We start from the raw sequence: 23,509 nt of genomic DNA, 5'->3' as shown, positions 1-23,509 counted from the left end.
AATTGTTCGCTTAATTGGATTTAGAGGTTATCGACTACACAAAAGGTCATTAAGGCTGTGTGTAACCTTCTCACTACCAGTCGAGGATAATCTAAAATTACGACAACAATGGAAATAAGTCACTGACTTTTTTGGGTTATCCTGGGTAATTTACACATACGTTACTATGTACGATATTTTGTGTAACTACGTGTATCTGTACCTAAAACTTACTCATTAGGATTAAACTTTTAATGTATATATTATACGATATATGAAGTATACCTCTCTAGGTATACATGCACTGTTGCTCTCCATGTACACACATTAAGAGAGATACTCATAAGTATACAATATTCTGAGTATCTGCAGCTTCCCGTCTTTATGAAAGTTTCTCTCCCAGAGCAACACGTGTCTTCATAAGTTACCCGCTGAAAACTGAAATTTCAAGGATTTCTTATATATATTACTTGACTAGTTACCCGACTTGATGAGTTCTCTGCTTCATAAATGCTGCTGTATATCTCAGCTAGACAGTAAAGGTAGATAAACAGTACCGCTGGACACTGTGCAATTATTTACAAGTCTCACTATTCCATGATCATAAAATGTTTTCCATCTGTCAAAGAACATTGACTGCATATTAATTATAATCCTACAGTCTAACACTAACAATAATATCTACATACACTCTGTGCTTTCATTCCCATACAATATACAATCAGTCTGTATTTCAAAACTATGATCACCTTTAAATGTTTCTGGGGATCACCGCCCCCACGGCCCGGTCCCAGACCAGGCCTCGCGGTTGATGGTCTGATCTACGAGGCAGTTGGTGCCAGCCGCCTGCAGTCCAGCGTATGCACCAGGAACGGTTATCAGAAATTGACTTGAACTGATCAAACTCCCTCTTGAAGAAAGCCAGAATCTGATAATTCATGTATGGAGGGAGAGTGTTGAGTCTTGGTCCCTTCACACGTACTGAGTCGTTTCTTTGGGTACTCGTGGCACCCTTGCTTTTCATAAGAGATATTTCGCACCATTCTTGCTGTCATGAGCAGTCACTTCGGTGTGTAGGGAGATCAGTCTCTCTAGAATTTTCCAGGTGTAAATAAATGAGGTAACTTTTGTCGTCTTAAAGGAACAAGGGCCCTACCTGGAAAATGTGACCCCTAGCCCAGGTACCCTAGACCAGGAACATTAGTTCAGAGACCCCTGACTCAGGGACCCCAGACCAGGAACCTCAGCTCAGGGACCCCATATCAGGAGCCTCAGTTCAGGGACCCCTGACCCAGGGACCCCAGACCAGGAACCTCACGCCAGGGTGCCCTAACCAAATTTAACTTTAGCAAGAACATAGACTGGGATCAAATATCTCATCTCCTTAATGAAACATATTGGGAAGATATCTTAAAGGATAAGAATCCAAACCAGTGTCTAGAAAGGATCAACTCAAGAGGCAGTTGAATAATAATTAACATTCCCTTAACGAAAAAGAAGAGAAGATGTAAACCAGAAAGAAATAGTCACTCCCTCTAAAGGCAAAGACAAAGAATCACAGTTTCTCAAGGACGCCACACTATCTGAAATGCGGAAAGAAACACTGACTTGGGAAATAGAATATAATGAACTTCATTTAAATGAATCTTACAGGAGCCAGGACAGACAAGAGCTAAAAGCTATAAAATACATTCTTTTCATATGCCAAAAACCAAGACAAAAACCATGTGCATTATCGGGCCTTTGCTTAAGCAAGATGGGACTGATACAAGTGACAGCAAAAAATGGGTGAGATACCGAAACTTGAATATGACTGAATTTAGTGAGCCATTAAACAGATTCAAGATTGACACTCCGAATTATTTTTTTCATGAACGAGACCCAAACATCTCCAAATTTTTTATATAACCCTAACACCACTGGACTATGAAAAAGCCACTGGCAACCTGCCCCCATGCCCAGACTCTTGGAACTCCGTGTTCATCAAGAACTGCAAGAAACTCCTATTGTGTACTATGGAGAGGGAACCTGGACACGAGGATCATCCCAAAAGTCACTAAAACAACAGATATTGCCCCACTCCACAAAGGTTGCAGCAAAGCAATAGCAGAGAATTGTAAACCAACATCCCACATCTTAAAAATCTTTGAAGCAAGATCGCCAACCACATGGATACCCAACAGTTGCACAACCTAGGGCAGTATGGGTTTAGAGCAGGTCGCTCCTGCCTCTCAACTACTGGACCACTATGACATGGTCTTGGATGCACTGGAGGACAAACAAAATGCAGATATAATATACACAAACTTTGCAAAAGCATTCAACAAATGCGATTATGGTGTGATAGCACACAAAATGCTTGATAAAGTAATAAATGGAAAAAATGGTTAGATGGATCTTTAACTTTCTATCCAGGAAAACAGATAGAGTAATAGAGTAATGTCAGTCACTGCCTCAGTGAAAAGCTCTGTTCCACAAATTACAGTACTCGCCCCCATCTCTTTCCTCATCTTCAAATCCTATACAGACGGAGTTGTAAACTGTACCACGCACGGTGTCCTCCTTTGCAGACAATACGAGAACTTGCATGAGAGTTATCAATTAAAGACACGACAGATCTTCAAGCCGATATAAACCAAGTCTTCCACTGGGCCGCAGAAAACAACATGATGTTCAATGAGGACAAATTCCAGCTGCTTCATTATGGAATGAGGAATTAAAAGATATAACGGAATATAAGATAAATTCCAACCACAAAAAAAAAACTAATGTGAAGGAATTAGGAGTGATCTCAGAGTATCTCACCTTCAAGGACCACAACAGCGTCATTATCACAACTGCCAGAAAAATGATTGGATGGATAATGAGAACCTTTAAAACTATGGATGACAAGCCAATGATGATTCTCTAAGTCACTTGTTCTCTCTAGACTGGAGTTTTGTTGTACACTAACGACCCCTTTCAAGGCTGGCGAAACTGCAGACCTGGAGAATGTACAAAAAATCTTCACTGCATAAGTACAATAAAGCGCCTAAACTACTGGGAACGTCTGAAGTCCTTAGACCTGCACTCCCTGGAGCGCAGGCGAGAAAGGTACATCACAATTTACAACTGGAAAATCGTTGAGGAACGGTCCCAAATCTGCACACAGAAATCACTCCCTATGAAAGCAAAAGACTCGTCAGACTATGCAACAAAACCCCAGTGAAAAGTAAGGACTCCATGCATACACAGAGAAAACACAAAGTGTCAGGGGCCCAAGGCTGTTCAACAGCCTCCTAGCATACATAAGGAAGATTACTAATTGACCCCTTGTCTTCAAGAAACAACTGATCAGTACCTGGCCAGCCGGGCTGTGGTTCAATTGGATTGTGCGCGGCCAGCAGTAACAGCCTGGTTGATCAGGCCCTGATACACCGTGAGCACTGACCCCTGGAACTCCCTCCAGGTAGACTCCATGTAGATAGGGACCACCAAGCCAGGGACCCCACACCAGGAACCCATGTTCAGGGACCACGACCAGGAACTCAAAATCAGGGAGCAGGGACCCCGGATGAGGAACGACTGACCCCGTTTAGGTAGTAGGGGCCCCGATAAGGGAGCAGAGACCTCGGATTAGGGAGCAGGGACCCCGTTTAGGGAGCAGAAACCCCAGCCAAGAGAATAAGGATCCTGGATCAGGGAGCAGTGACCCAGGATCAGGGAGCAGGGACCCTGGACCAGGGGGCAGGGACCCTGGACCAGGGGGCAGGGACCCTGGTTAAAGGAAGACAAAGGTTTACTGTGTCACGAAGACAGTCATGTTTTGAGACGCCAGTGACGTCATCACTTCCTCTCCCACACAATCATTACTGGAGAGGGAGAGAGAGGGGGAGAGGGAGAGAGAGAGAGAGAGAGAGAGAGAGAGAGAGAGAGAGAGAGAGAGAGAGAGAGAGAGAGAGAGAGAGAGAGAGAGAGAGAGAGAGACAGGTTTTAAGTTTATTTAAGTACAGGTACACATACATTCCTTGGATTATTATTATAATCAAAAAAGAAGCGCTAAGCCACAAGGACTATACAGCACATTCCTTGGAGTATACCTGGAAAGGGCTTCGGGGTCAACACCCCCTCGGCCCCGTCTACGACCAGACCTTGCGGTAGATCAGGGTCTGATCAACCAAGCTGTTACTGTTGGCCGCACGCAAACTGACGTGCGAACCACAGCCCGGCTACTCAGGTAGTGACTTTAGTTGCCTGTCCAGTGCCTTCTTGAAGACAGCCAGGGCTCCATTGGTAATCCCCGTTATGTATGCTGGGAGGCAGTTGAACAGTCTTGGGCCCCTGACATTTATTGTGTTGTCTCTTAGCGTACTCGTGGCGCCCCTGCTTTTCACTGGAGGGATGTTACACCGCCTGCCGAGTCTTGTACTATCAGAGACTGATTTTCATATACAAATTCCGTACTAATCCCTCTAGGATTTTCCAAGTATATATTATCATATATTTTTCTCGCCTGTGTTCCAGGGAGTACAAGTCAAGGAACTGCAACAGCTCCCAGTAATTTAGGTGTTTTATTGTACTTGTATGTGCCGTGAAAGTTCTCTGTACATTCTCTAGATAAATAATTTCACCTGCCTTGAAAGGCGCTGTTAGTATACAGCAGTATTCCAGCCTAAAGACAACCAGCGATTTCAAGAGAATCATGGGCTTGGCATCCCTAATTTTGAAGGTTCTCATAATCCATCCTATCATTTTTCTAGCATATGTTGTAGATACATTGTTATGATCTTTGAAGGTGAGATCCTCTGACATTATCACTCCCAGGCCTTTCACATTAGTTTTTCGCTGTATTGTGTGGTTGGAATTTGTTTTATACTCTGATATAGTTTTGATTTCCTCAAGTTTTCCATATCGGAGTAATCGAAATTTCTCATCACTGGACTTCACCTTGTTTTCTGCGGACCATTTAAAGATTTGGTTGATGTCCACTTGGAGTCTTGCAGTGTTTTCGATGGAGGACACTGTCATGCAAATTCGGGTGTCATCCGCAAAGAAAGGCACGGTGCTGTGGCTTACATCTCTGTCAGATGTGAGGATGAAGAACAGGATGGGAGCGAGTACTGTGCCTTGTGGAACAGAGCTTTTCACAGTAGCTGCTTCAGACTTTACTCGTTTACTATTACTCTTTGTGTTCTGTTTGTTAGGACGTTATAGATCCATCTACCAACTTTTCCCATTATTCCTTTATTTCGCATTTTGTGTGCTTTTACACCATGGTCGCATCTGTCGAAAGTTTTCGCATTTTGTTTGTTCTCTAGAGCATCACAGTAATCCAGCAGCTGGGACAGGCAGGAGCGACCTGCTCTAAACTCATGTTGCCTTGAGTTGTGTAACTGATGGGTATCTAGGTGGTTGGTGATCTTGCTTCTTAGAAGACTTTCAAAGATTTTTATGATATGGGACATTAGCGCTATCGGTCTGTAATTCTTTGCTATTGCTTTACTGCCACCTTTGTAGAGTGGGCAATATTGGTGGTTTTAAGTGACTGTGGGATGACCCCTGTGTCCATGCTCCCCTCCATAGAATACTGAAGGTACGTGACAGGGGGCTTCTTGCAGTTCTTGATGAACAGAGTTCCACGAGTCAGGGTCTGGGGCAGAGTGCATGGACATGTCAAATGGTGTTAGGATAATATCAGAGATATTTAAATCGACAAAATCTGAGTCTCGGTCATAAAAAATTCATTTAGGTTGTCGACTCTTAGTCTGGTTAATGGCTCACTATACACGGAGTCATACTGGGACTTTAATATCTCATTTCCTTGCTGTCACCTGTGTAAGACCCATCTGATCTAAGCTAGGGTGTTGTTTTCGCCTTAGATTTGGCATTGGAAAAGAAATATTTTGGATTTCTTTCAATAACATTTATGGCTTTTAGTTCCTGAGTTTCTTGTCTCGTGTATGATTCCTTACGCTTAAGTTCAATATTTGCTATTTCTCTGCCCAGTGCCTCCCTTTACATTTCAGATCTATTGGCCCCTTTCAGCAGCTCTGATTTTTCACCTTTGCCTTTCTGTTTCTAGTTTACATCTTCTTTTCCTTTTTCTTAAAGAAGTATGCCTTGAGCATACCTCTAGGCAGAAGTTGGGATCTATATTGTTTAGGATATCTTCCCAGCTTGTTTCATTTAGGACATGGCTGACTTGATCCCACTGTATGTTTCAGTTACTGAAGTTGAATTTGGCGAAGACACCCTCTTAACCGATCATATTTTGCTGGTCAGGAGCCCTGCGCATAGATGTCTGTACCTCTGTTATGTTGTGATCTGAATGTATTGTCTTTGATATGGTTATATTTTGTATAAGATCATTCACTGTTAATGAAGATGAGGTCCAGTGTATTCTCCAGTCTTGTTGGTTCTATTATTTGCTGGTTTAAGGTGGAGCAGATCGTCTTTACTATATATTTTGTTAAGGTCATGATTTATTTTGTCATAGTTGATGTTTCTCTCGTTGAAATCAAATTTGTTGAATTCATCCTTGTGATTGTTTCTCTGTCCCAGGCCACTCTGTACGAAGGTCTGAAATTCGGTTATGTTGTGGTCTGAGATTGCAGTCATCGACACCATTATGTCCCGGACCAGATGCTCATTGCTGGTAATAACAATAATATATGTGTGTGCTGTATCTTGTACTTACACCTACATGAGTATGGTGTGATAATTTCATGTGCTTTTCTTATATATACTGATAAGAGGCTTGAGTGATGTATAGTGTGCTTGATACTCTCTTTTTTGTTTTGTCTGTGACGGGTTGCTTCTCCTGTGTCCAACAACGTGTGTGTGTGTGATACTTTATGTATATACTCATTGTTCTCCACAGTGTTATACTATATGTATTTTGTCTGTACAAGATGTGCTCTCAGTAAAATATAAAAAAAATAATAATAATCTTTATTTACTACAAGTACATTTACAAGGTATACAGTCCTAGCTGACATCAATGACATACTACTGTATAGAAAGTCGCTTGTTATGCAGAGCATTTCGCGCAAATTAGGTCATTTTTTTTTTTCAAGATGTGACCCACACCAGTCGACTAACACCCAGGTAACTATTTTACTGACAGGTGAACAGGGACAGTTGGTGTCTTAAGGAAACACGTCCTAATGTTTCCACCCGTACAGGGGATCGAGCCACGAACCTCAATATGTGAGGTGAGTGTGCTAGCAATCGAGCTACGGTACACGGAGTAAGGTCTAGGACATTTCTCAGCCTGATCGGTTAAGTGGCTGAAGACGAATTTACTTCAGAGATTTAATAATTCTGTTATGTGGGACGGTTCCTCCAAACTAGTTCCAGCAACATTTCTTACACATGAGTTGCCTCAAATGGAAGAATGTCGGATATTAGGGACTGTGATTGTTTTTCAAGGTAACGCTCGAGTCCCAGTAACTGGTCCTTCAGCTGATAGTGATTTTCGGTTATGACGCCAAAACTTCGACATCATAAGTGGTGTTCGGCAGCTTAGTGTATATGAGCAACTTTTTAATACACAGACCAACCCCACCGTTCAGTATGCTTTTCCGATGTCATCTACATAGGTATGATCCTGGAGTCCATTCTTCATTATCCAAGCCGTCTTGTGTGTGTCTGTAAACCCACAAACAATCCAGTGACCCCGTGAGAAGACCATCGATGAATGGTATTTTATTTTCTCCTTGGTTTGAGACCTTGTATGTTTGTAACACAAAAGTTGATGCATTGGTAATTGTTGTGGTGGTGGGGAGCGGGGTTGTTATTGGGTAGTATTTGTGGCTTACACCAGATATCCTATTTAAAATAAGTTACAAATTTCGTATATTTGATTGCAACAGTTAAGTCAACTGTAGATATAAATCCAGATGTACTCCTCTAAACCCTTTCGAGGCCTAGTTCCTAAGTCTATTGCTTATCCATATGCTCCTGCGTTACCGTCCACAGCATAGATATAAGGGGCACAATAAACTAGCCTCTTCGGCGGCAAAATTTAATCTGACGAGGCCACCACTGTGTTGACTCCGGTCCAGCATGGCTCCCCATTGGCGATATATTCTCAACATTGTTACCTTTGATGTGTATCAAGATTCTCTCTACTCCCGGAGCCCAGCCGTGGGCCAGGCTCGTCTGGTGCTTGCCTGGTCAATCAGGCTGCTGCTGCGGGACGCCCGCTGTCCCACATATCCATCACAGCCTGGCTGATCTGGCACTTGGTGAAGATGCTTGTCCAGTTTCATCTTGAAGATTTCTACACTTGTACCAGACGTGTTTCTGATATCTTCTGGTAAGATGTTGAGAAGTCTGGCACACGAATGTTGACACAGTGTTCCCTTATTGTGCCCACTGCACCCCTGCTTCTCACTGGGTATATTTCGCACTTCCTCCCATATCTCTCACTCCGATATATTGTTATGGCAGTGTGCAGATTTGGGACCAAGCCCTCGAGTACTTTCCAGGTATATATTATCATGTATCTCTCCTCCGCTCCAGTGAGTATATGTTCAAGACTTTAAGGCGTTCCCAGTAATTTAAGTGCTTTACTGGCTCAATGTGAGCCGTAAACGATCTCTGTATTTGTTCCAGCTCCGATATTTCTCCTGCCCTGAAAGGGGCCATCAGCACTAAGCAATATTCTAAATGAGGGAGCACTAGCGATTTGAAGACTGTCACCATTAGCATTATTTCCTTTGTTTTGAAGGTTCTCCATACCTGTATACAGTGTTCATGTTAAGTTCTTCATTCTTTCCATACCCAAGCAGCTGGAACTTATCACCATTGAACGTCATGTTGTTCTCCACTGCCCACTGGATAACACTGCTTACGTCTTCTTATAATCTTTCAGTGTCCTCTACCGTAGTGACTTTCATGCTTATTTTAGTGTCATCTGCAAATGATTATACACAACTGTGACGGGTGTTTTTATCTATGTCTGCTATGAGGATGAGAAACAGCAGAGGTGCCAGGACAGTGCCTTGGGGCACTGAGCTTTTTACTTCACTGATGCTGGATCTTGCTGTTCACTACTACTTTTTGTGTTCTGTGTGTTAGGAACCCGAAAATCCATATGCCTACCTTCTTCGTAATGCCCATGACCCTCATTTTCTGCGCTATCACTCCATGATCGCATTTGTCAAACGTCTTTGCAAAATCTGTGTAAATCACATCTGCGTTTTGGTCGTCTTCCAACGCCTCCGTAATTCTGTCATAATGGTTCAACAGCTGTGACAGGCATGATGGTCCTGTTCTAAAACCATGCTGGTTCGGGTTATGCTGGTTGTGCTGGTCCATGAAATTTGTAATCTGCCGTCTCATCACTCTTTCGAAGATTTTTATGATGTGAGAAGTTAGGGCTACTGGTCTGTAGTTTCTAGCTAGCGCTCTACTACCTCCCTTATGTTATAGTTGACAAGTTCAAATTGACGTTTATATGGATTAATATTCCTAAATACTTCTTGTGAGAGAACAAAGGGGCTAGTAATCCCATCTCTTGTATAAGTTACTGACTGTACAAAGAAAAACCTTCGTTTCTTCTTTTTCAAGTCACACTGCCTCGGTGGGAGACTTCCGGTGTGTTAAAGACACAAAACTTTTTCATTTAACAGACTACGGGGCGACATATGATTTTATCCAGGAGATTTTGACATTTCTTATAATAGTTAACCTTTCTATTAGTTGCAGTAGCTCCCTGTTTACAGATGATACAAAGATTTACAAAGTCACAATGACACAGAAACAAGGGGTCACAATTGGAAGCTGAAGACTCAGATGAGTCAGAGGGATGTTAGGAAGTATTTCTTCAGCCACAGAGTTGTTAGGAAGTGGAATAGTCTGGGAACTGATGTAGTGGAGGCAGCAACCATACATAGTTTTAAGACGAGGTATGATAAAGCTCATGGAGCAGGGAGAGGTAGGACCCTGCAGCGGTCTGTGAAGAGGCGGGCCAGGAGCTGAGTCTCGATCCCAGCAAGCACAATTAGGCGAGTAAAATTAGGAGAGTACACAAAAGAGTATTATTATTATTATAATCAAGGGGGAAGCGTTAAACCCGGAGGATTATACAGCGCCTAGGGGGGGGGGGATGTGGAAGGCATTCAGGCTTAATTCGGGGAACTGGAGCACAGATCCAATTCCCTAAATCAAGAGCCCCTCACCAACATGAAGGAACCTTCCTTGAGGGGCACAACAGAGTAGAGGTAATGGTAGGTTCTCCAGGACGGGTCCTGACCAATATATATATGTGTATTGTTCCACTCACAGTATTGTGGTTTTATTCTTTATGGAACCGTCATTATTCACTCCTCAGGTTTCTGTTTGTTTGAGCTTCGCAGTCTGTGAAAAATGTTCTCTAAATTAACTTACGGTATATTTCACTCTGTGTATTTGTATGGGTGTCAGCAGTGGCTGGCAGTGGTGTATGGGTGTCAACAGTGGCTGGCAGTGGTGTATGGGTGTCAACAGTGGCTGGCAGTGGTGTATGGGTGTCAGCAGTGGCTGGCAGTGGTGTATGGATGTCAGCAGTGGCTGGCAGTGGTGTATGGATGTCAGCAGTGGCTGGCAGTGGTGTATGGGTGTCAGCAGTGGCTGGCAGTGGTGTATGGGTGTCAGCAGTGGCTGGCAGTGGTGTTTGGATGTCAGCAGTGGCTGGCAGTGGTGTATGGGTGTCAGCAGTGGCTGGCAGTGGTGTATGGGTGTCAGCAGTGGCTGGCAGTGGTGTATGGGTGTCAACAGTGGCTGGCAGTGGTGTATGGGTGTCAGCAGTGGCTGGCAGTGGTGTATGGGTGTCAGCAGTGGCTGGTAGTGGTGTATGGGTGTCAGCAGTGGCTGGTAGTGGTGTATTGGACCGGGTAGGTAGTACTGGGTAGATACTTCCCGGTAGGTAGTGCCGGACAGGTAGTACCGGGTAAGTAGTGCCTGGTAGGTCGTGCAGGGTAGGTCGTGCAGAGTAGGTCGTGCAGAGTAGGTCATGCAGGGTAGGACGTGCAGGGTAGGTCGTGAAGGGTAGGCAGTGCAGGGTAGGTCGTGCAGGGTAGGACGTGCAGGGTAGGTCGTGAAGGGTAGGCAGTGTTGGGTAGGTCGTGCAGGGTAGGTCGTGCAGGGTAGGCCGTGCAGGGTAGGCCGTGCAGGGTAGGTCGTGCAGGGTAGGTCGTGCAGGGTAGGTCGTGCTGGGTAGGTAGTGCAGGGTAGGTAGTGCAGGGTAGGTAGTGCAGGGTAGGTCGTGCTGGGTAGGTCGTGCTGGGTAGGTCGTGCTGGGTAGGTTGTGCTGGGTAGGTTGTGCAGGGTAGGTTGTGCAGGGTAGGTTGTGCAGGGTAGGTTGTGCAGGGTAGGTTGTACAGGGTAGGTCGTGCTGGGTAGGTCGTGCTGGGTAGGTCGTGCAGGGTAGGTCGTGCAGGGTAGGTCGTGCAGGGTAGGTCGTGCAGGGTAGGTCGTGCAGGGTAGGTCGTGCAGGGTAGGTCGTGCAGGGTAGGTCGTGCAGGGTAGGTCGTGCAGGGTAGGTCCTGCTGGGTAGGTCCTGCTGGGTAGGTCCTGCTGGGTAGGTCCTGCTGGGTAGGTCCTGCTGGGTAGGTCGTGCAGGGTAGGTCGTGCAGGGTAGGTCGTGCTGCCACAGTGGTGCTACATTGGGACGCTAACAAACAACTATCTTACCCTCCCACTGGTAAGTATAATAGTAGACTACTTTTATGGTAACTGATTCAGTAAACCAGGCTGAGGGACTGATTACCTACAACCTAGTGCTATCTGACAATGACCGTCTGGCTCTCCCACCAAGGACGGACAAGTCCTTAACATGTTATTAAGACAATAAATACATTCCCTAGAGACGATTATTAATTTCTGATTTATATATATATATATATATATATATATATATATATATATATATATATATATATATATATATATATATATATATATATATATAATCCTTTGTCTTCTATTCTTTTTATTATTTTTCACTGATTATTCATAATTTTACTTGTCGCTGTATAAATTATTTATTTCGTGTGTTCCAGTAATTCCAACAAATTGATAATTGATTTTCAGAGCGGAATCTATTATAATTTAGTGTTCCTCATATTTATTTTTATGTCATAATTCTTGTATTCTGTTTATTTTATCTTTATCTTCCATTATTCAATGTTTTGTCATTTTTATATAATTTCTTATCTGTCACATTTGATTTTTATATTATATTGATAAGGTAACAAAAGGACCCCAATGGAAATAAGTCACAGCCTTATTTTGGTTATCCCAGGTTCTCTACACACATGATTATCTATGTAACTGTATTTGTGTATACCTCTATAAACTTAATTACCTCAAACTCCTTTATATTTTGCAGCATCCTTCTCCATATTGAACTGATAAAGTGACCAGAAACGTTCCTACATGAAGATACCCAAGTGTCGTACATGTGTCTCATGCACACTACTCTTATGCTTAAAACACTTATATATGTAGATTTATTCACTTCAGATTCAATTAAAACTAATTTCAGTAATTTCTTCCAAGAAGCAGTTGAAGAAATATAGTCGAGAGTGGTTGACTTAAGATGTTTAACATCTTATCTTTGTCTTAGACATCACGAGTGATGCACTCTCTTATCTTGCTCCATATATTCCATTACATTTTAACATTTAGCTCTGGTTCGTAATATTGTTGTATTATATCTACGGATATATTTATTAACGTATCTTTCTCACTACCAGTACATGTCAATAATCACTCACCAAATTGTGATAACACGATTTCCAACAAACCACGGAACGGAACGATTTCGTGAGACATGCTGGCGGCTTTGAGGGCACTTGAGCTAGAGTTCGTCACGGACACGCTAGCGGGAGATTCATCGGTAAAAACTTGCATCTGTGGTCATAGTGGTGGCTTGTACTAACCTCCCTATGGTGTATAGAAATATAACTAGGTGAGTGAATCTTTTTATAGCCAGCTGACCCAGTTGTTTACGCACTGGGCTGGAGTTTTACGACTCACTCGCCACGAGTTCAAACCCCACCCGTTCTCTGGTATGTCAATAATCCAACCACTCTCTACAATGCAATTTGACAATTTCTTTCCTGTTACTCAGGTAGGACTTAAACCAGTTTACAGAACCTATGGCGACAGCTTGTAATTTCTTACATAATATACCGTGGTTGACAGTATCGAAGGCTTTATGCAAGTAAGTTTACCATTCCTATGAGATACCCTAGCAACATTTCTGGTCTCGGGTCGACCAGATGAATGATGGAGGTGTCGGTCGAGCAACATCTCCTGAAACCTGATTGGTAACTATGGAGAATGTTTTTGTCATTAAGATACTTAACTACTTGACAGCACATCACTTCCTAGAATTTTGGACATCACACCGAGTATACTATTTTTCTTGAAGTTAGGAATAAATCTGGCCTCCTTGAGCCCCTCCGGAACGGTACTGGTGGTGATGGGCAAATTTATTGTGTGTGCAATGGGGATCAGCATATAAGGAATTTGGTCGAGATATTTGGGGAGGTGCTTTAGTTGGGTTTAATTTAGTTCTTTTCGCACGATGTCTTAAGATACACCTATTAGTTGTCAACTGTTTGGGGTGACGCCTTTATTCACTTCAGATTCAATTAAAACTAATTTCAGTAATTTCTTCCAAGAAGCAGTTGAAGAAATATAGTCGAGAGTGGTTGACTTAAGATGTTTAACATCTTATCTTTGTCTTAGACATCACGAGTGATGCACTCTCTTATCTTGCTTCATATATTCCATTACATTTTAACATTTAGCTCTGGTTCGTAATATTGTTGTATTATATCTACGGATATATTTATTAACGTAGTATTCATCTGTGTTAAAGATATCTGATATAACCGGAAGTTTACTTGCTAATGTTGTGGCCCTCGTGGTTGTGTGTCGTGTGGTTCTGATGGTAAACCCAGGGTCTTCTTACCCTTACTGTGGTCCCAGTCTTATTTATGGCCCATCTTACAACGTGTTGATGATTTACTTCAGTTAGTCTGACTGGTCCAGTTAATTTGTTAGTGGTCCGGCTAGCCTGTGGTTCACCCAGTTTGTTTGTGGTCCGATCAGTCTGTGGTGCACAATTTTGTAGTCCAGTCAGCCAGTCTGTAGTAAAAACAGCCTGTGGTCCAGTCTGTCTGTCTGTCTGTCTGTCTGTCTGTCTGTCTGTGATCTAATCAGTCTGTCTGTGATCTAATCAGTCTATGATCCTGTTTGTTTTCCAGTCACACTAGCTATATTCCAGCCAGACCGTGGTCTAGCCAGTCTGTCAATAATCCAGTCAGTCAAGGGTGCAATCAAACTGCGGCCCAGTCAACAAGTGTTGTCAGGGAGGACTATGCATCGTCTTCCGACCGTAGGAAAAAGCCTGTGATGACGCCACGTTTAGTCTTGATGTCTTGTAGCGAGCAGTACTGGAGGAGATAATGTTGATGGGTAGATGTGCGGTAGACTCTGAAACGTAATTCATGACGAGACTTACAGAGAAGAGCATCGATGAAAGGCAGAGTGCCGTCGACTTCCTCTTCGAGTGTGAATCAGATAGTGTGCTCGAGCTGGTTAAGATGTGAGGAAGAGAAGGGACGTCGAAGCTTCTGGGAGTTAGGATGAAAATATCAACATAAGGGAGCCAGGTGACCCTGGAGGGAATGATGGAGGAAAAATTCTCGGCTTCAAGATATTCCATGCATAGGTTCTCAGTACAGCACTTTACATTGAACCCATTGGTAGCCCGAAGGACTGCTGAAAACAAAAACAATTTTCAAAAGAGAAACAATTACAACCATGACAACTCGATGAGGTCAACAAAATCGCTGCCTGGAGCGAGGCCGTCGAAGGTGTCGCCAATTTTTCGTAGTCTCGTCCACGCAAATAGGGAAATAAGTCACTCTGACTTTTTTGGGTTATCCTAGGTTCTCTACACATATGCTGCTATGTATGATAATTCTATGTAACTGTGTTGTGTATACCTGAATAAATTTACTTACTTACTTACTTACTTACTTACTTTCATGTATATGTTGCGGATGCGGTTGAGAAAATTACCAGAATGCTTTAAATGTGCGTGACTGATGACAGTTTTGCTGGGTGTTTGGCTAGAATCCCTGACAGTTTGTGTGGGCGCCCTGATAGTTTGTGGAGGCGCCCTGATAATTTGTGGAGGCGCCCTGATAATTTGTGGAGGCGCCCTGGTAATTTGTGGAGGCGCCCTGGTAATTTGTGGAGGCGCCCTGGTAATTTGTAGGGACGCCCTGATAATTTGTGGAGGCGCCCTGATAGTCTGTGGGGGCGCTGCCTATTCCAAATAAAGTCTCCTGGAATTCCTGGTTAGTCTTGGGCCGGCCATACAGTCTAGCAGAGTGATTCTCAATCAGTGGTAAATTTACCCCTCGGAGGTAAAAAATTACATGACAAAGGGTAAATATTTGTGTGCTATTTTTGTGGAAAACCTGAATAATTTTTTCTGACCTTGTTTTTCTGTCCCTTTGCCGGGGATGATGTTTACATGTTTCTTTCCATGTTGTAATCTGTTCAGGATGTGGCCAGTTTGGCGTAGGAAAGTTTTGGCTAAAGTGTCCACTTGTGTATCTGTGAGACGCTTGCAGATGCCCGGGTCACTAAGCTAAATTAAGCATGGTGGATCTGCAACAAATGGTATATATCCTAATATCAGTGGTATGACTTTATCAGTACAATACAGCAATAACAGAAAACCGGAGAAGCTGAAGTTAGGTAGCATTGGTCAATAACCAAAATGCTTCCGAGACCAGAGTAGCAATTTCCAACTAATTTTAGGTCACTGATAATGAATATCATGGTCAAAATTTTCTGTTAGCTCTACTTTTCAATATACACCTACGTGTCACAACAGGTTCCAACAGGGTTGTGGCAGTGTGTTTCTTACCACACTCAGTCTCACTGACCTTCATTATTGTTCCAGCAATCATAGAAGGTGGTTGTCATGTGCAAGTTTATATTCTGAGGTGAAAGGTAGGTGATTTTCTTAGCCAAACACTCTTGTGATGGTCTTGCAGGGAGAATACACCAAGTACTGCTGCTTTCTATGTGAATGGGACAACCGTGCAAGAGGTTCCCACTACATCAGGAGAGACTGGCCACTTCGGGAGAGCCGTGCAAGAGGTTCCCACTACATCAGGAGAGACTGGCCACTTCATCAGTCATTGGAACCTGGTATGAAAAATATTCAATATCCACGACTCATTGAACAAAACAAAATTTTGCTACCACCACTACACATAAAACTGGGCTCATGAAAAACTTTGTACAAGTTATGGACAAATCCGATCAGGGGTTCAAGTATTTAACATCAAAATTCCCCTCATTGAGCGACGCTAAGAGAGGGAGTCTACAATGGTCTTCAGATTCGAGAGCCTAAACATAGTGACTTTGAATCAGACCTTCATGGGGAGGAGAAAGCTGCTTGGAAAGCATTCAAGTCAGTGGAGAAGGGATTTCTCGGAAACAGAGGGGAAGGCAACTATGAAGAATTGGAGGAAAACCTCATCAAGGCTTACAAGAACATGGAATGTAACATGTCACTTAAAATACACTTTTTGGACTCACATTTAGACTTTTTTCCAGTGAACTGTGGGGCAGTTAGTGACGAACATGGTGAAAGGTTCCACCAAGATATTTCAACCATGGAAAAATGGTACCAGGGCAAATGGAGCACAAGAATGCTTGCAGACTATTGCTGGATATTGGCAAGAGATGATTCTTCAGCAAACTATAAACGTCAAGCAAACAGGCAGAGAGTAGGTACGGATTAGAGTTCAAAGCATACTGACACATGATGTACATTATAATAAAATAATAAAATATTATCTATAGCCAATAAGCATTTTTCAATGTAATATTTGAATTCAGGACATGAAAATACATAAGAATTAACTAATCTCATAAGAAGCATACAACGTTTCAAAAATTGTTGACCAGTGAAATCAGTCCCTCAGCCTAGGAGAAGGTAATTTTTTGAACACTTGCTCGTAGGCTGAGGGACTGATTACCCCATCTTCAACCTCTTTAGTCTTCTGTTCTTGTACCTGTATTGTATTAATAAAACCACTGGTTGGTGAAACGTCTACATAATGAAGATATCCAGTTGTTGTCTAATTTTTCAAGTGGTATATAATACCGACAATTTGAAGAGTAAGACACGTGAGTAACACCAGGAATCTTTATTGACTAAAGGTTTCGCCCGCGCTGCAGGCTTTATCAGTCAATTACAAAGACAACAGCACTGGGCCAAGACGAAATAAACGAAAAAGAGAGGTAGTTGAGGTAATCAGTCCTTCATCCTCGCAGCAAGATCAGTCTCTTAGCCTAATTCAGAAGCAAGTGGCCAGGAGTTTATATAGTGGAAAGTGAGGTATAGCAGCTGTGAGACGAGACCACCTGTGAACTGAACCCACTAGTGCAGCTACACCAGCTCATGTTAAAATAAACATTTGTTAGCAACAGTTGCTTATGATCCCTGGTACTAAGAAACCATGGTTTCTTAGTACCAGGTCACCTCGAACTCCTCCTGATCTTCGACATTCTTCTATACATTGGACTGATGAAGCCTACTGTGTAGGCGAAACGTTTGCAGAATAAAGATACCCATATGTGTGTCTAGTGTATCGATGTGTATGACCTCAGGGTCGAGGCGAGTCCCCAAAGAGGAATTAAGAGCATAATGCAGGAGCACTGCCGCTGGTCTACTAAGATAATGCAGGAGCACTGCCGCTGGTCTACTAAGATAATGCAGGAGCACTGCCGCTGGTCTACTAATATAATGTAGGAGCACCGTCGTTGGTCTACTGGCCCAGGAACTAAGATAAATCACAGTTGGTGGCGCCCTTTCACGAGGAAACAGTACAGAGTGAATACACTCGCACATTTTGCTTCCTCCTGCCCTAATAAACTGGTTAATGTTTTTTTTCAAAACATAAGAATCTTGTCTCCATGGAAAGTCTAGGTGTCTACAGCGTCCCATGTAACTAATTATACGTAGGAAAAACACGACGGAATTTAAATCAGTGGCTGATCGTACATAAATGAATAGTGAAGAATACCGACATATCGACACCTGGAAGCACTATCAGCTGGAGCGAAGCAGCCATCACATACACACATACTCGACTATATAAGAGTAAAAGAAAGAAATCAACAATAACTGACATCCAAAAGAACTTCAGTCTACCATAGTACAATGTAAACTCAGCCGTCCCATCGCCACATTTGCTCCAATGGAAGACGACACTCCGGTCATACACGTAGTAGATCATGGCCAGAACAAATAATGAACACAGTATCACCAGTTTATAATACAACACTGGCCTATGCTATGTTAATGTAAGAACACAGAATACCAGAACAATAACAGAAGAGGAGGCAATCAGTTCCTCAGCATGCATATATACAATTATTCACAAGTACTAATCTCAGGTCGAAGGAGACTCGAACCTACGAACCTTGGAACATGGTACACAGTGCTCTAAAACCGTACCACACTGGTCTAATACCTTGAAAAAAAAATCTATCGTCAGTCGCTGCATGCAGGGGAGATGAAAACCTGAAAACCACCTGCCTGAAGGCTGGCTGCCTTGGAACAAAACGTCTAGCGTTAGCTGGGCACCAAGGTATTGGACCAGTGTGGTACGGTGGTAGAGCACTGCGTACCTTGTTCCAAGGGTCGTAGTTTCGAGTCTCCTTCGATCTGAGATAAGTGATTGTGAATATTTCGCCTGTTCTGCAAATTCTAAAAAAATAATATTATAAATATATATATATATATATATATATATATATATATATATATATATATATATATATATATATATATATATATATATATATATATATATATATATATATATATATATATATATATATATATATATAACCCACTGGTCCAGTGGGTTAGAGCGTCATGGGTTCGAATCCTCGGCTAGTCGCAGTGTTGTTATTGATGGTAGGATTGCTGGTTTCTTTTTTCTGTCTCATAAACATGCAAGATTTCAGGTAGGTTTTGCTACTTCTACTTACATTAAGGTCACACTACACATACATGTACAAGCATGCATATATATATATATATATATATATATATATATATATATATATATATATATATATATATATATATATATATTATATATACACACACACACACACACACACACCCCTCTAGGTTTTCTTCTATTTTTCTTGTTAGTTTTTGTTCTTGTTTATTTCCACTTACCTCCATGGAAAAATGAAACAGAATTCTTCCTTCATAAGCCATGCATATCGTAAGAGTCGACTAAAATGCCGGGAGCAAGGGGCTAGTAACCCCTTCTCCTTTTTGGGCCACCCTCCCTCGGTGAGATACTGCCGGTGCGTTGAAAGATATATATATATATATATATATATATATATATAATCTCGTGCCGAATAAGTAAAACTGGTCAATTAGCAAGAAATCACTTAAAATAAAGTCCTTTCTAAAATTTTCTCTTATGCGTTTCAATAGATATATTTTAATTTATGTTAATGTAAAAATTAATAATTTTGTACCAAAAGAACCTTAGACAACTTACCTAACCGTATTATAACAAGCTCAATTTAATATAGCCTAATGCAACTAAATATATTTTAGATTGGCTTACAATAGTTTAATAATAAACAAAGACAATAAAATATATTTTTTTTCGATAGGTTCAGAATTATTTTTGATAAATTAATGCATACACAAATTTTCCCTTGCCTTATTCGGCAAGAAGAGTCTTGCTATTTAAGCCAAAATCGCAAGTTTTACCTATTTGACACATTATATATATATGCAAAACATATGCATTTTCTGAAATCACCTGTTTACTGTGATCTTATTGCATATATATATATAATATAATATATATATATATATATATATATATATATATATATATATATATATATATATATATATATATATATATATACACACACACACACACACACACACACCTAATTGTAGTTGCAGGGGGTCGATTCATAGCTCCTGGCCCCGCCTCTTCACTGGTCGCTACTAGGTCCCTCCCTGCTCCATGAGCTTTATCATATCTCTTCTTAAAGATATATATGTGGATCCTGCCTCCACTACCTCCCTTTCCAGACTATTCCACTTCCTGGCAACTCTGTGACTGAAGAAATACATCCTAACATCCCAGTTACTCGTCTGAATCTTTCAACTTCCAACTGTTACCCCTTGTTGGCGTGTCCCATCTCTGAAAAATCTTGTCCCTGTCCACCTTGTCGATTCCACTCAGTATTTTACATATTGTTATCGCAAACAGGCGATCTTAGCAATGCAGAACAAGCCAGATGGAAAGGGAAATCTTTAGCTCTAGAACTTTCACATTCTCGTGCGTCGTCAGGAGCTATGCATTGTTGCAAGGCAGCAACATACAGGAGGGGAAATTCTCTGAGGCAAGGCAGAAGGTATCAATGGCTGCCCATGATGACACACTGTGTCGGGGGCAGGAGAGAAGGAGAGGGGAGGTAGGAGAAAGAGCGAGGTTACGAGAAGGGGTAGGAGAAGAGAGATGGGGTAAGAGAGGAAAAAGGGGGTAAGAGAGGAAAAAGGGGGTAGGAGAGTGGGTAGGAGAGGAAAGAGTGGGTAGGAGAGGAGGGGGATAGGAGAGGAGACAGGGGTAGGAGAGGAGAGAGAGGGATAGGAGAGGAGGGGTAGGAGAGGAGAGAGAGGGGTAGGAGAGGAGGGGTAGGAGAGGAGAGAGAGGGGTAGGAGAGGAGGGGTAGGAGAGGAGAGAGAGGGGGTACGAAAGGAGAGAGCGGGTAGGAGAGAAGACATGTAGGAGAGGAGAGGGAGAGAAGAGGGGGAGGAGAGGAAAGAGGGTATAAGAGGGGAGGGGGTAGAAGAGGAGAAGGGTAGAAGTGAAGGAGAAGTGTAGAATAGGAGAGGGGTAGAAGAAGGGTTGAAGAAAAAAGGGGTAGAAGAAAAGGAGAGGGGTAGAAGAGAAAGAGGGGGTAGAACAAAGAGAGGGGGGGTAAAAGAGAAAGAAGGTACGCTCACACCTTCAGTATGCTCCACTTTCTTGGTTTGCCTGCCCCCCCCCCCTCTCATCTGCGACTGCTTGACAGAGTAGAGAACAGAGCAAGACGTCTCATCTCTCGCCTGGACCCATCCTGGATAGATCTGTCATTTCAGCAGAGCCTTCAACATAGGAGGGATGTGGGTGGCCTTACTGTTATGTACAAGGCCAATATTGTCAAAGTACCACACTTGGATCCACTTCGAGGACAGAGTGAAACAAGCTTTTATGCCATAAGACGGGCAGCCAGCAGCAACTTCACTCTGGCTGTACCCTTCTCCAGAACATCACTCCATCTGAGATCATATATACCCAGGATGACTCGAGTATGAAACACATTTGTACAGCATAATGATGTCAACGAGATAACGTCAGTTGATCAAATGAAAATGCTGGCCCACAGATGGCTCCAACTTCATCCTGTTCCCTACTTGTATGTCTCATAACAATAAAAATGCTTTCAAATAAGCTGATGTAGGTAACAGCTCTTAGCTTGCCAATAAAGTTAGGAATCCTTAACCTGTAAATAACTTGTCAATAAAGCTAGGGATCCTTAACCTTGTCAAACTCTGTGTAAAAAAAGAACGAGAGGGTAGAAGAGAACGAGAGGGTAAAAGAGAACGAGAGGGTAGAAGAGAACGAGAGGGTAGAAGAGAACGAGAGGGTAGAAGAGAACGAGAGGGTAGAACAGAAGGAGAACGTAAAAGAGAAGGAGGGGATAGGAGAGGTGGTAGAAGAGAAGGATAGGGGTAGAAGAGAAGGATAGGGGTAGAAGAGAAGGATAGGGGTAGAAGAGAAGGATAGGGGTAGAAGAGAAGGATAGGGGTAGAAGAGAAGGATAGGGGTAGAAGAGAAGGATAGGGGTAGAAGAGAAGGATAGGGGTAGAAGAGAAGGATAGGGGTAGAAGAGAAGGATAGGGGTAGAAGAGAAGGATAGGGGTAGAAGAGAAGGATAGGGGTAGAAGAGAAGGATAGGGGTAGAAGAGAAGGATAGGGGTAGAAGAGAAGGATAGGGGTAGGAGAGAAGGATAGGGGTAGGAGAGAAGGATAGGAGTAGGAGAGGAGAGGGGTAGAAGAGGAGAGGGGTAGAAGAGAAGGAGAGGGGTAGAAGAGAAGTAGAGCGGTATAAGAGGAGGAGAGGGGTAGAAGAGGAGGAGAGGGGTAGAAGAGAAGGAGAGGGGTAGAAGAGAAGGAGAGGGGTAGAAGAGAAGGAGAGGGGTAGAAGAGAAGGAGAGGGGTAGAAGAGAAGGAGAGGGGTAGAAGAGAAGGAGAGGGGTAGAAGAGAAGGAGAGGGGTAGAAGAGAAGGAGAGGGGTAGAAGAGAAGGAGAGGGGTAGAAGAGAAGGAGAGGGGTAGAAGAGGATGAGGGGTAGAAGAGGATGAGGGGGTAGAAGAGAAGGAGGGGAGGTGGGGAGGAGGGAGACAAAATTAGCCAATTTTGTCACTATTGCCAATTTCCTGCAGTCTGCCACCTGCCTCGTCTCCATGGTTACCAAGATGAGGGGAGGGAGGGGATGACGTGAGGGTGTTGTTGTGAGTGCGGGAGGTGTTAAGGTAGAGGGGAGGTGTTAAGGTAGAGGGGAGGTGTTAAGGTAGAGGGGAGGTGTTAAGGTAGAGGGGAGGTGTTAAGGTAGAGGGGAGGTGTTAAGGTAGAGGGGAGGTGTTAAGGTAGAGGGGAGGTGTTAAGGTAGAGGGGAGGCGTTAAGGTAGAGGGGAGGCGTTAAGGTAGAGGGGAAGTGTTAAGGTAGAGGGGAGGCGTTAAGGTAGAGGGGAGGCGTTAAGGTAGAGGGGAGGCGTTAAGGTAGAGGGGAGGCGTTAAGGTAGAGGGGAGGCGTTAAGGTAGAGGGGAGGCGTTAAGGTAGAGGGGAGGCGTTAAGGTAGAGGGGAGGCGTTAAGGTAGAGGGGAGGCGTTAAGGTAGAGGGGAAGTGTTAAGGTAGAGGGGAGGCGTTAAGGTAGAGGGGAGGTGTTAAGGTAGAGGGGAGGCGTTAAGGTAGAGGGGAAGTGTTAAGGTAGAGGGGAGGTGTCAAGGGTAGAGGGCAGGTGTTGAAAGATCCGCCATAATCTACACCTTAAAAAAAACGGAGATTCCTTTCAAATCTGAACTCAGAAATCACATCCTACGACAACAAGAGACTTGGAAGACTGTAAAATACCCTCGATGAAAAACAGGGTCGCCACGAGTGTACCGAGAGACAAATCAATAAGTGTAGAGGGACCAAGACTCAACACTCATCTTCCATACCAAAGGAAGATAACCAACAAACCCCTAGCTATCTTCGAGAGAGAATTTGTCAAGGCCCTCAAGTTAGTTCCTGATGAGCCAGGGTTGTGGTGCGTACACTGGTCTGCATGCAGCCAGCACTAACAGCTTGGTTCATCAGGTCAACTACCTGGGGGTCAAAATAATAACCTCTATAAGTTAGAAGTTATCACATGTA

At 43.0% G+C, this 23,509-nt stretch overlaps 1 protein-coding gene across 2 annotated transcripts in view; it reads right to left on the bottom strand.

The window, feature by feature from the left end:
• Nucleotides 1-23,509, bottom strand: part of LOC128692768 (high affinity cAMP-specific and IBMX-insensitive 3',5'-cyclic phosphodiesterase 8B) — a 659,454-nt gene that overhangs the window by 543,952 nt on the left and 91,993 nt on the right. The window lies entirely within an intron of this gene.

The sequence above is a fragment of the Cherax quadricarinatus genome, chromosome 30 (assembly GCF_038502225.1).
Source record: "Cherax quadricarinatus isolate ZL_2023a chromosome 30, ASM3850222v1, whole genome shotgun sequence".
Taxonomy (NCBI): domain Eukaryota; kingdom Metazoa; phylum Arthropoda; class Malacostraca; order Decapoda; family Parastacidae; genus Cherax; species Cherax quadricarinatus.
The sequence above is the reverse complement of the archived record's forward strand: the minus strand, read 5'-3'. Positions and strand labels throughout refer to the sequence as shown.